The sequence below is a fragment of the Lissotriton helveticus genome, chromosome 4_1 (assembly GCF_964261635.1).
Source record: "Lissotriton helveticus chromosome 4_1, aLisHel1.1, whole genome shotgun sequence".
In the NCBI taxonomy this organism is placed as follows: domain Eukaryota; kingdom Metazoa; phylum Chordata; class Amphibia; order Caudata; family Salamandridae; genus Lissotriton; species Lissotriton helveticus.
Window position 1 is genome coordinate 2,125,578,281 of NC_136063.1, and position 12,002 is coordinate 2,125,590,282.

Genomic DNA, 12,002 nt, shown 5'->3' on the forward strand with positions numbered 1-12,002 from the left:
TGGTATTACCCACGTCTTAAAAATACACATGACATAGCGAAGAATTGTACAGCAATAGAGACATTCATATTTTTCTGAAGGAACAGAACAACGCGACTTGCTGGTGTGGTACTGATTATACGACGAGAAGGAACACTGTCAAGGAAAATGACAAGCCAACATTCAAATCTCACCCCATGCTGCATTCCATTTCTAATTTAATACCCATGGTGGGCTGGGGCCTCGCGCATGACAGATAAAAAACTGTAAGTCATGCAAAAAAGCACTTCTCAATTTTCATTTACAGCAATCCACACCGGGCTAGTTAAGGTTAGAGTTATTTTCGAAGAGCTCCGTTTCCTTCCCCAGCCACGTAAGATCACTTTGTGCAAAAATGTTCTGTTTCCCTCGAAATGGAAAGACTCTGGCAACAGCTTTGCAGTTCTCTAGGATCCAAGAACGTAATGCGGACCCGGGGGTGGAGCCTGTACTGGAAGCAGAGAAGGATGGAGGGGTCTACCAGCTTATAGGGGCACCATAAGCTGGGTGCATAGAGTAAGGGGCACCTTTCCATGAAGAAAAGATGATGAGCCTTGAACCATGTTGTCACCTCGAAGGGCCAAAGTGCATGTGCTCCAGATTATGGTACTACAATACTGTGGCCTAAATACCACCTGTCAATAATACTGTATCCTAAATGTTGTTTATAAAAATATCACCCGACTGGTGTTAATAAAAGAATCTAACAGCAAGGGAGCAATACTGTTGTAAACAATATTTAAGCCACCATTTATACCACACAATACTTCTGTTTCCTTCTTTATAAAGTTTTTTATAGCGCAAACGTGACCCCTACGGGTATCAGAGCGCTTCACAATTTTGGGTAAGAGGGATACAGTATTGAGAAGCAAAATATTTGTTACATAATTATGCAAGGCGCGTGCAAGACTCCTGTAGGGAAATGCAATATTCTGACATACAGCCACTAAAAGGATCTGTTCTAAAGGAACAAGGAAGTTAGCTGCCCTCCAAGGGCCTCACCTCAGATCCAGAAATACTGAGACAACATCTAAGGTGTGAATAAAATGATCCACAAATACTGGGACAACATCAAAGTTATGAATGACCTTGTCTGAAGGGACATCAAGCTCTCTTCCAAAAGGTGAACTCCAATACAATGGAGACAAGCTCTAAGGAACCAGCCAATTCATTGCTGTGGTGCAGTAAAGATGAGAGAGGATCTGTCCCAGGGTAGAGAAAGATGTACAGATTGTATCCAGAGAGGGCATCATCTCGAAGCACTCCGGAATGTGATCTTAGGATGAGCCAGAGTTGAGGTCGTAGGACCTGCAAAGAACAGAGACCCATGGTCCATGCACATGGAGAAGTTCCTCATAAGGACACAGCAAATGCAATGAAATGGATCAATGTTTTTTTACTTTTCACAAGGATACACCTCCACAGAGCCAATCAAAGGTCTTCAAGAGGTCCACAGCTGCACTCTGATGGGGGGTGACCTGCAAAGGTCCAATCAGAGTGTCCAACGTCACAAAGAAGAATTGACTGAGGAGGCAATCCCACCAATGGGACAGCATGAAGTAGCAGCCAAGAGGGAGCTGGAAAGGCATCTCATGGAAATACCCTATAGAACATGCAGCAAACCACCAGTGTGAGTGGACACCCACTGAAGGACAAACACGATGACCTCACAAACAAAAGAGCATCCGAAGGGCAGGAGTGGGTTCCAGGGGGATTAAAGAAAGTCTCTCTCAAGAAGATGAAGGTACCACCCCCCCTGGACAGGCCTGGGAATGGGGAATTGCAGTTTTTAATAAGGGGGGTGTGACAGGAGGCGGTCCAGATTGGACTAAAGAGGGGGTTACAATGAAAGAACCGGGGATTACCATGAAAGAACCAGGGACTGTGTATCAATAATGAGCAGAAGCTTGTATACTTCACATCCAGGAGGAGTAGATCGAATGAACCACGGAGAGAGTATAACAGTATATAAACCTGATAGGAGTGTATATTAAAAGGGATCAGAGAACATATATCGAAAGGAGCAGGGACAGCATATAAAAGTGGGCTGGGAGCACTCAAGTGTGAGAAAAGTGCATTTAAATAAGGAACCAGGAAGGGTAGGTGCATAAGAAGTGACCAGGCAGGGTATGTAAATGTGGCAGCGGTGAGCCCACTTGTAACAAGGGCCAAAGAGAGTACGTCAAACGACCTAGTGCAGCGTATCAGAGACCAGCAGGATGTAAGCAGGAAACGCACGTCAGAGGGATCAGGGGAAAACATGCAAAAGGGACAGGGAGACAGCACTTGAAAAGAGACCAAGAGAGAGTAATTTAGACCTGTAGAAATCACGTCACTAGCGGAGAGCTTGTCAAAAGAGAGCAGACAGGTTACGGGGCAGAGAGGGGGCTGCAGGTAACTTTGCGGGGTTAGAAGCGGTGTCCCCGGCAGCAGGCACCTCTGCAGCGGGCAGAAGCGGTGCTCCCGGTACCAGGCACCTTCCCATGGTGCAGAGGGGTGCTCGTAGGAGCAGGCGGCTTTACAGGGCCACGAACGGTACCCCTCCAACAGGCAGGCTTAAAGAGTGTCAGGGGGTGGACGTAGCAGGCACCATTACTTAGAGGGGCAGCAAGGACCTTTATATTGGGGTAATCGCCAGCAGCCAGCCATACGTGGAGCAGAAGGGGTGCACAAAGGTGTAGGCAACTTTACACCGGACAGACAGAGGGACTGCTACCAAGAGCAGAACGTTTTCTGAGGGATAGACTAAAGGCATGGTTAGGTGGACAGAGGGACAGCAGGCACCTTTATAGGGGGAATCCACTTATAGGGGGGCTGGAGACTTCACAAGGGACACAGAGGGATGCTGCCAAGAGCAGACAGGCTCCCATGGAGAAGAGGGGGTGGCACCACCGGCAGCTTCAGGGGCAGCGCGGGGGTCGAGGCAGCAGGCAGCTGTATAGAAGGCGACCCCAGCAGCAGGCAGGTTTACAGGGGCCAGAGGGGCACGGGGTGCCGCTGATCCCATGCACTGGGAGGGGGGGTGAAACCACGAGACCAGCACACATTGCAGCGTGACCAGCGAGCCGACGGGCTGCAGCCGCCCTCCCCACAGACCCAGGACCCGCACCCCGGCCCAGGCTGACAGCACACGGGCGAGAAGCACGAATAACACACAAATAAAAGGCCTGTACCCTCCGGTGGCCCCGGCCGTCCTTCGCGTCCCCCGCTGCCGCCTCCGCCTCCCGCTCGGATCCAGATGCGGTTTTGTTCTTCACTCGTGCGGGCTATGAGAGGAATGCGGGCCCTGGACCGCCTCCGCCTCCTCTCCTCCCCCCGAGGACAGGCCGGGATCCCGCGGCCGCACAGGCAGGCGCGGGGAGGAGCCGCAAACTTCTCCGGGTCCTTCCGTGCCCGAGAGGCGGCCCAGGCTCCTCCCCGGCCCGCCCGCCACTCACGGCCCACAGAGGCCCATTGTGCTGGGCTCCGGGGGGAGGGCTGCGGGGCGGAGAGACCCTGGAAATGGGAGTGAGCAGGGAGGGCCCAGGAGGCGCAGGAAAAGCAGAGGAGGAGGGAAGAGACCTTGTGGGATGGTGGGGAGAGAGGGAGGGCTAAACTAGATGGGACGGAGAAGAGTCACGTGGAGTCAGATGGGATTTTATTCTTTATTTACTTTTGCAATTTTATATAGCGCGGACATGGCCCGAAAGCCTCAGAGCGCTTTACAACAGTAGCATGATACAAGGGTGCAGCATGTTATAGTTACAATAAAGCAGGAAGGAGTGTGAGGAGGAAAAATGTAGGGGAGAGGGCCTGCCAAGAGGAAGAGACAGGGGTGGGTGAGAGGCGGACCAGGGTGGATAAGAGGAGGGACCGGTGAGGAAGGGGAGGAGGAGACGGAGGGAAGGAAGAATGCAGGGGAAGGATTTTTATGACTTTATGCACTCCATGTGTTTACTTTGGCAGTGGTCCTCTCGCTTGTCATTCTAATAAAGCCCTCTATATTCTCTTCTGCTATACCGTGAAGAGGACGGAGACAGGAAGAGATCGAGGAAACGTCAGAACAGAAAGAGAGGAGGGGCGAGGAAGAGAAGTTCCCCACACTAGGGGGATGATGCATTCTTAGATGCAAGAAGGTGAAGTGAGGGATCCTGCAGAAAGACATTCGCATACCTCCAAAACCCGTTATCTAGCTACGTTTTGTGCTATAATGCATTATTGGCGTGTTTTGTGGCTTCCCAAACAGTGGTGTTGTCACCATTTTCAGAGAGAGGGTGATGCCACCAATTTTACATCACTGAACTCATGGGGAATTTGAAATTCCAAGCATCACACAAAGACCAACTGCTAGATTCATCAAAGACCCGTTTTGCGAGTTTTTAATAGCGATTCATAAGGAATCGCTATTAAGGACTTGCAAAACGGGATTCATGTAGGAATTGCAAAAAATATTGTGATTCCTACATGTTCCTTATTTGCGATTAGCAATTTGCTAATCGCAAATAAGGATGCGATTTCAAGGTTGCAGGGGTGTCCAAAGGACACCCTGTAGCACCCCTGAAATGTGAATTTACATTGATGTTGTGCACACACATGTCCAAAGGACATGTGTGTGTGTAACATGCAACTTAGAAAAATGCATTTAAATGCATTTTTCTCAGTTTTCGCTATTTATCACGAGGTATGACCTCGCGGTAAATAGCGGCCCAAAATAGCGATTTCGGTATTTTAAAATGGTTCATGAATTGCATTTAAGGAATCTCAAATAGAGATTCCTTAAATGCAATTCTTCGCAAATGTGCGAATTCTTAAATAGCGATTTTTGCATTTGGGATGATGAATCCCAAATGCAAAAATTGCACTCGCAAAAGGCAAGATTCTGAGAATCTTGCCCTTTGCAAGTGCAATTTAGCTTGATGAATCAGGCTGCAGATTCTCAGAATCTGGCCCTTTTGCGAGCGCATTTCGCTTGATGAATCTGGCTGCAAGTCTCGCAAACGAGCCCCGCCCATTCAGCAAGAGAGTGGTAATGGTATACTATGTAGCTGGTGTTGCATCTTGAAGTACACCCACAAATAGATTACTAAAGAGGATGTAGCTTAATGGCAAGAGCTGCATACTTTGGAGTCGAGTTTGCACTATATAAAACTGCAAAAAAATAAATGAAGTATCATGCAGTAGTGTTCTGTCATTTGCAGACAGCGCATTTTCCATTGAAATGATCTCTAATTTGCACAGAGATCCAGTTTTACTGATGAAACTGTATAGAGCCAACAATAATGTGTGGAACTTGAGTTTCAGCGAATATTTGCCATTGGCACATATCCAAGTAAAGTTTCTTGTATTCATTGGATCTTATTAAAATCTTTGTTTCCCTCACACTTCAGAATTAAAAAAAAATCTCATTTGTGCTTTCCTAACTGCTTACATGCTTATGTTTTTAGAACACAAATACATCCCATAGCTTTCTCTTTCATACCAGCAAGATTGTCACAGAGTTCATTTTACAAAATCCTTTCACTATGCAGTCAAAGAAAGACAACATCACTCTCCATGTTAAAAGGATAAGTAGCAATTTGTCACAAGACTAGCCTTGCATTTGACCTCTTGTTTTGAATGCACAGCAAATGTGACTATATAAAAACAAAATATAAAGGCATCTTTAAAGCATAAAGAAAAACCAAAGGTGATGATGGACGGAGCGTTGACAATACAAACACTCACCCCCAGTCAACTGATCTGGGTTTAATCCATCACCGTTCTTTAGCTCACTCCGCCACCCCAGTTCAGACATGGCCATATGCAAATCAGTCTGACCCTGTGCCTCATGGGAACAGTCCAGCCCGAACTGCTAAGCCATGTCTTCCCTGGACCGGAATCCATCACTGTTCCTTCTGAACTGGGGTGGCGGAGTGAGCTAAAGAACGGTGATGGATTAAACCCAGATCAGTTGACTGGGGGTGAGTGTTTGTATTGTCAACGCTCCGTCCATCATCACCTTTGTTTTTTCTTTGTTCGCCCTAAGTTGGCGGGGTATGCTCAGACGTGAGTCCCTTGCTCACTTTGCCACTGGAGTCAAGCAAGCCCGGCTGAAGACGGCTGTAATGCCAGAAACCGGTCCTGGGAAGCTTGATTCCGGTCCAGGCAAGACATGGCTTGGCAGTTCGGGCTGGACTGTTCCCATGAGGCACAGGGTCAGACTGATTTGCATACGGCCATGTCTGAACTGGGGTGGCGGAGTGAGCTAAAGAACGGTGATGGATTAAACCCAGATCAGTTAACTGGGGGTGAGTGTTTGTATTGTCAACGCTCCGTCCATCATCACCTTTGGTTTATCTTTAAAGCATATTCCCCTTCACAAATCCAGCATGGTTATTTTGGGGGTGCTGAAGCACCACCTGCACTCCTACTTCTAGTGCTTATGTTCCGAAGGGCAGTTTGAGGTGTGGCCACCTCCCCCAAATAAATGTATTCTTTGCTTGGTTTTTGGGTATTGGGGCCCTGAGTCGGGTCCGCCTTGCCTATGTTAGTTTTTCCTTACCTGTACCGAGAATGACAAAACAGTGACCTTTGATGCAAAACAGTGGAGATCAAGAGATCTGGTGGCTGAATTTGAAACTGTGAAATCAGATAACCTGAAATCAATATTATCTTCCCTACTTGTCCAAATTGTATGAACCTAGATAAACATTTTATTTCATAGAGACTTTTTTAAGTCTCACCTTTCAACAGCGCATGTGCTCCATCAGGAGAGGGGCTTGGAGCCCGCCCATTGCATACCATTTCTTAGCAACATTGTCACTATTTCTTTCTGCCTCCTACTTGGCCAGCTCATGCCGGATATAACTTCCCTTTCTTTCTGTGCATTATGGCCTAAGCACAGATTGATTCATCTTAATTTTTTATTTATTTATTTTTTTTTTTTTTTGAAAACCTTTATTGACATCAAAAGGAGAGACAAGTCGAGGCCTACAACCAAGCCGGCCGGCCGCAATGTGCAAAATAATCAGGAGTCACCAGGCAAATATTACATAATCAATCAATACAAAGCAGAGGCCGTAGAATCGCAGAAGGGGAGAAGAGATACAGAAACCAAAGCGCTAAAACACAGGAGTAAATAAGGCTTAATTTTATAATATGGGGAGAAGACATATGACAGGCTCACTTTCAATACGGAGGCATCCGATATCCCAAACCAACCTCAACATTAATAAGGGGGCATGGGGGCAAAATATCGGGGGGATAATACAATGCATTCCAGAAAATCAGGATACGTGAGACACAATCAGCCCCTGAGCATTTTCCTCGTAACATGCCCGCCACCCAAGACACTACCAAGCCAGAACAGAGGGATCGGAAAAACAATGCATCAAAACCAGCCCGTCATAGTAACCTCTGGGACACAGGAAGGAAAAAAAAGAAAAAGGGGGGGGGGGGGACGAAGTGGGGAAGGGGAAAAGGAAGGGAAAGGAAAATGGAGGGAAGACAAAATAAAACAATAAAAAGAAAATAAGAAAATATGAAAAACGAAAGGAAGAAGACACGCCGAACCAGGCCCCCCGTGGCGGGAAGACAGGAGACAAAAGGAGTAGCGGCCCAAGTGGGGGTATGGCGATCGGGGAGAAAGACAGCCGAAACATAGCAGGAGGATTAACGACGCCACACCCCCCACCCGAAACACACCATAGGAGGTCGGGACAGACGCGGCCTCACGAAAAAGAGATACAAAAGGGCCATAGAACCAGAAGACAAACAAAAAATAGAACCCAACCCACCCGTCCCACCCTGCACCCCTGTAGAAGGCTATGGCCCACCCTTCAAACAGCGTGCCTGTCGCCCTAAACCAGAACCCGAAATATAGCGAGAAGTAAGAAAGAAGAAAAAGACAAAAAGGGCAACAAAAGCGGAGAAAAGAAGACAGGAGGGAGGAGCAGAATAACCATAATCCGAACGGGCGGCCGCAGCACTCCGCCCAACCAGACAAGCACAGTCAAAAACAGACTAGGACGACACCCCATCACGCGCCACAAAACATTAGGAGAAGGGGACCTCCCACCCCGCTACGATTAAAAACAATTATGCTACTAAATCGTATACCGGGAAGCAAACGGAAGTCGTACATTTCACCCCCAACCCTTTCGAGCGACAAACCCCACCCACCACATGGCAATGTAAAACCACATACTAAATACGAAATCAGCATATAGTCGAGTGGAATGGTGACTAGCATAGTTACGTGGGGGGTAGATAGATCCACAAGGGAGCAATAGTCCAAACAGAAAATATCGATGCATCAAATATCGCAGCACGAGCAATGAAAAACAGGAGTCCAGTTGCGCCACTGGAGCGGGCGAGGTGGCCCCAATTATAGACACAGGCAAAGTCATCGAAGCAGGCACAGGAGGCAGTCCACCAATAGTTTCAGGCAACGATGTCGAACAGGGTCGCAGTACAGCATCCAAGTCCCCGGGGTCCGAACCTTGAAAAGCAGAGCGCCCCAAAGTCACCGACACACTGCACGATCTCCGATCAGTGGCGGCGACACTCAAGTCAATCGAGGGGGGCGAGGCAATGAAGTCTTCGAAACAAGAGGGCGACAAGACGAAATGGCCGCCCAAAATGGCGGCAGATCGTGGCGTACCCACCGAGACGCCCAGGGCCAGGGAAGCGTGTAGGGATCTCAGGGCTTCCAGGATATCTCTGACCGTCGGCTCACGTCCACCAGATCCGCTCCCCACACCAATAGGCAACACGGGCCCGCCGCCACAGGGTGATTCTCGTTTCAGAGGGTCGGCCGCCATTTCGTGAATCAGCCCAATCGCCGCTCACCACGACCCCCGGAAAGAACAGTTCTCAAATGTAGGACTTTACAAGCTCCGGGGGTCCCAGCAAGGGCGGCCTCGATGCCAAAAGGATGTCCGCCCAAGACGGGTCTCCGCCAGCACCAGCACCGGTGCCCCGATCAAGCGGAGTCCGGGCCCCAAGGACCAGGGCCGCCGGACAAAGCAGCGGCGGGGAGAGACCCCTTCACAGACTCAAGTCCCCGGGCCTCTCACCCACGTCGGCCGCGCGGCCACCAGGGCAGGCCCGGGTCAGGATCGCCGGGATCTTCGCACATCGGCTCCCAACACTGGTTCTCGCTCTCGGCCGGGGCCGAGAGCCGTCGGATCCCACCGGCCAGGTCCCGGTCCAGGTCTCGCAGAGGCCCCGATCTCTCAGAGGCCACAACTCCGGAGCCACTGCACACCGAGACCCCGGGGTCGGATGGTAAGTACAAACAAGCCGTTATGTTTCCAATGCCCCAAAAATGTGTCGTCCCCGGACAGGATAGAAGACAGGATAGGCAATCAGGACGGAGGGCTGCGGGAGCCGAGCTAAAGTGCGACCATTACGGCCGCGAGCTAGGCTCCTCCTGATTCATCTTAATTAGTGTTCATCCACTGCTCGCACTGTGATTGAGGTACTATTTGTTTCCCCTTCCACTTCCCCGTCCATGGTGCATTACCCCTCCCTTCCACACCTTTTCCGTGTTGCTTCTTTCCTTCTCACCGCACCACCCCAGTGTCTGACAGAGATGTCACAGAGTTCCCTGATTTTTAACTCTGAAATATCTTTGGTTTACACCTTCGACAGTGTATTGTATTTGCCTGTTCTCACAATAAGGTGATTGTTACTCACTATCATTCTCTGTCATGATTGAGTACTGCCGGCTGCCTGCGATTTTTTTCCTGACAGACTGACAGACCCATTGGCTGACCGCACCTATTGATGCTCCTCAGCAGCATTCTTAACGTCCTAAGCTCTGCAAGGACTTAACCACTTGTTGGACTAATAACTTCTGGCTATTACAACACTGCAATTGAACTAATGTAACCTGGTCCTGATGATGGCCTAAGACTTTTGCAGGCAGAAACGTTGTCGACTCCCACAGTGGAACTCTTGGCGCCCCTTCCCACGGATACCCGAAACATTTAAATTTGATTTCTCTTGTCATTTTTTCATTTCATAAGGCTTTATTCGGAACAAAAAAATGCAATGTCCATAAAAGCACATAAAATTTCAAACAGTATTACAATAACTGATAAAAATCATGGTAGAAATTTACATGAACAGAATGAATAATTAAAAAATCATGCTTTTCCTTGCCCTGATTGCTTTAAGAAGGTATGTGGCAGTAAAAAAACAGACATCAGGGTGGTACATGTTAAAGAGCAACTTCATAGAATCATATACAGTCCTAACACCAAACTTGACAAATAGGGTTTTAAAAAAGCTATGCGAAAATTTACATAAAGTTTACATAGCAATAAAAAGTGCAGAGTGCTTTGTGCAGTAATGTTGTCGCAAGGACACGGACCAGCCGGGGGCGGAGCTTGCCAGCGTCGATGGTGGACGCTTGAGCGCCGAGCTCCGCTAAATCACCCACATTATCCGTCTATTATCCTCCCACAACGGTGAGCGTGAACCCTAGACGCCGGCATATGACCTCTGGGAACTGCAGCCACCATCGGCGGTTGATACGGGAAGATTCCGAACGCCCGGGCCAGTGCTGAGGAAGGTTGAGCATTCGGCGGCACAGGCCGCAAAGCCCCGCATTGGCGTGATACACTACCCGGCCTGTGTCGCCTGACGTGCAGAGTGGGTCGCGACTTTGGACCCGGAGTTGCCGAGAGCCTGCAGGTGTCCTGCACGACCTTGTGGCGAACCTAGCACACAGAGAGACTTTACTCAGCATTGAGACCTGCCTGGAGAGGAACTCTTGAAGCGGGCCCAGAGCAGCGTTAACACGCTTGAAGGGGCTGGAGCGCTGGTGGGGACACTGAGAGAGCGGGCTGCCTTGGAGACAGGTTTGCGCGCCCTGGCGACATAGGAGTGTCTGGGGCCTGGCTTGGGCCTACTCGCCTCCCCCCCCCCTTCCTGGCGCTTGGCGGCGGCAGACGGAGCTCACTGTGTGAGAACAACAGGGAAGCCCTGTAGCCATTCCCGAGAGCGATTCTGCAGTGACCGCGAGCCACCACCTGGGAAGGTTGCGAGGAGACGAAAACGAACTGGACAGCTGTCCCCCCTCACGCCCTGGGCGACGCACTACAACAGCAGTGGGATTTTGCTCATGAGACTGGACGCTAAAGCGGAGGCTGTGGCGGCGGACTGGAGCCTACTTTGCAAAATACTCACCTGTGCAAGATCGGTGAGGAGCCGTGTAGGTGAGACTGACTTGCTATCCTAAGCCTGCTGAGGTGGACGCGCTGCCTGAGGCTTGGGTGCAGTGGGCCCTTGCGGGGAGAGCTACTCGGGTGGCCCCCTGTCCCCCCACCTCCCTCTTGATTGCTGGAAAGCGAGACGAAGGAATGGCCCCGGACCGAAGTGGTGAACACCCCATGTGACGTTCGGGCAAGGCTTGCCGCCTTCCGTCCTGGCCTGACTGGGGCGACCCTGCGTGCAAGAAGAGGATCACCGTTGGTGAGCCGACCAAATAGACAAGAAGGGACTCCTGTGGCGAGAACATTGCAACGAACAGAGCCCCCCTCCTGCGGCGGACTACGAGTAACGGGATCGCTGAACGCCGCTCCGGCACAATGGGGAAAGGGGACAAGACGCAAACCAAATTCCCGTTCGAACAGCGTCGAACGAAGGCCCCAGATCCACAGGAGTCGGATATGGTGCATCAAACCAGAAATCAGGAGAATTCGATATACACAGACATCAAAGAATTGCTGGTCACCATGGAGAAGGGATTGCAGGATAGCATGGCATCGATAGGGATGAAGATTGACGCCCTTACATATCGCATGGACAGGATGTCGGAAAGAGTTGATAAGCATGCGGAACGATTGGACATGTCGGAAAGACGCTTGACTGAAGTCGAGGAAGGGCAGATGGAATTAGATAAAGACCGCAAGCAAATGGGAAAGATCCTCCAGGTAATACAGGACAGGTCGGAAGATTTGGAGGCCCGCTCTAGACGCTCTAATATATGCATCACGGGAGTCCCGGAGACAACACCC

At 49.9% G+C, this 12,002-nt stretch overlaps 1 protein-coding gene across 2 annotated transcripts in view; it reads right to left on the reverse strand.

Annotated features, from left to right (window-relative positions):
* Positions 1-3,387, reverse strand: part of AMOT (angiomotin) — a 240,684-nt gene extending 237,297 nt beyond the window's left edge. The window contains exon 1 of one of the 2 annotated variants that reach the window (XM_078688817.1): positions 3,192-3,387. The gene's annotated coding sequence lies outside the window, so the exon portion shown is untranslated. The remainder of the gene's footprint in view (positions 1-3,191) is intronic. The other variant, XM_078688819.1, reaches the window with a different exon arrangement.
* Between the last annotated feature and the right edge of the window lie 8,615 nt (positions 3,388-12,002).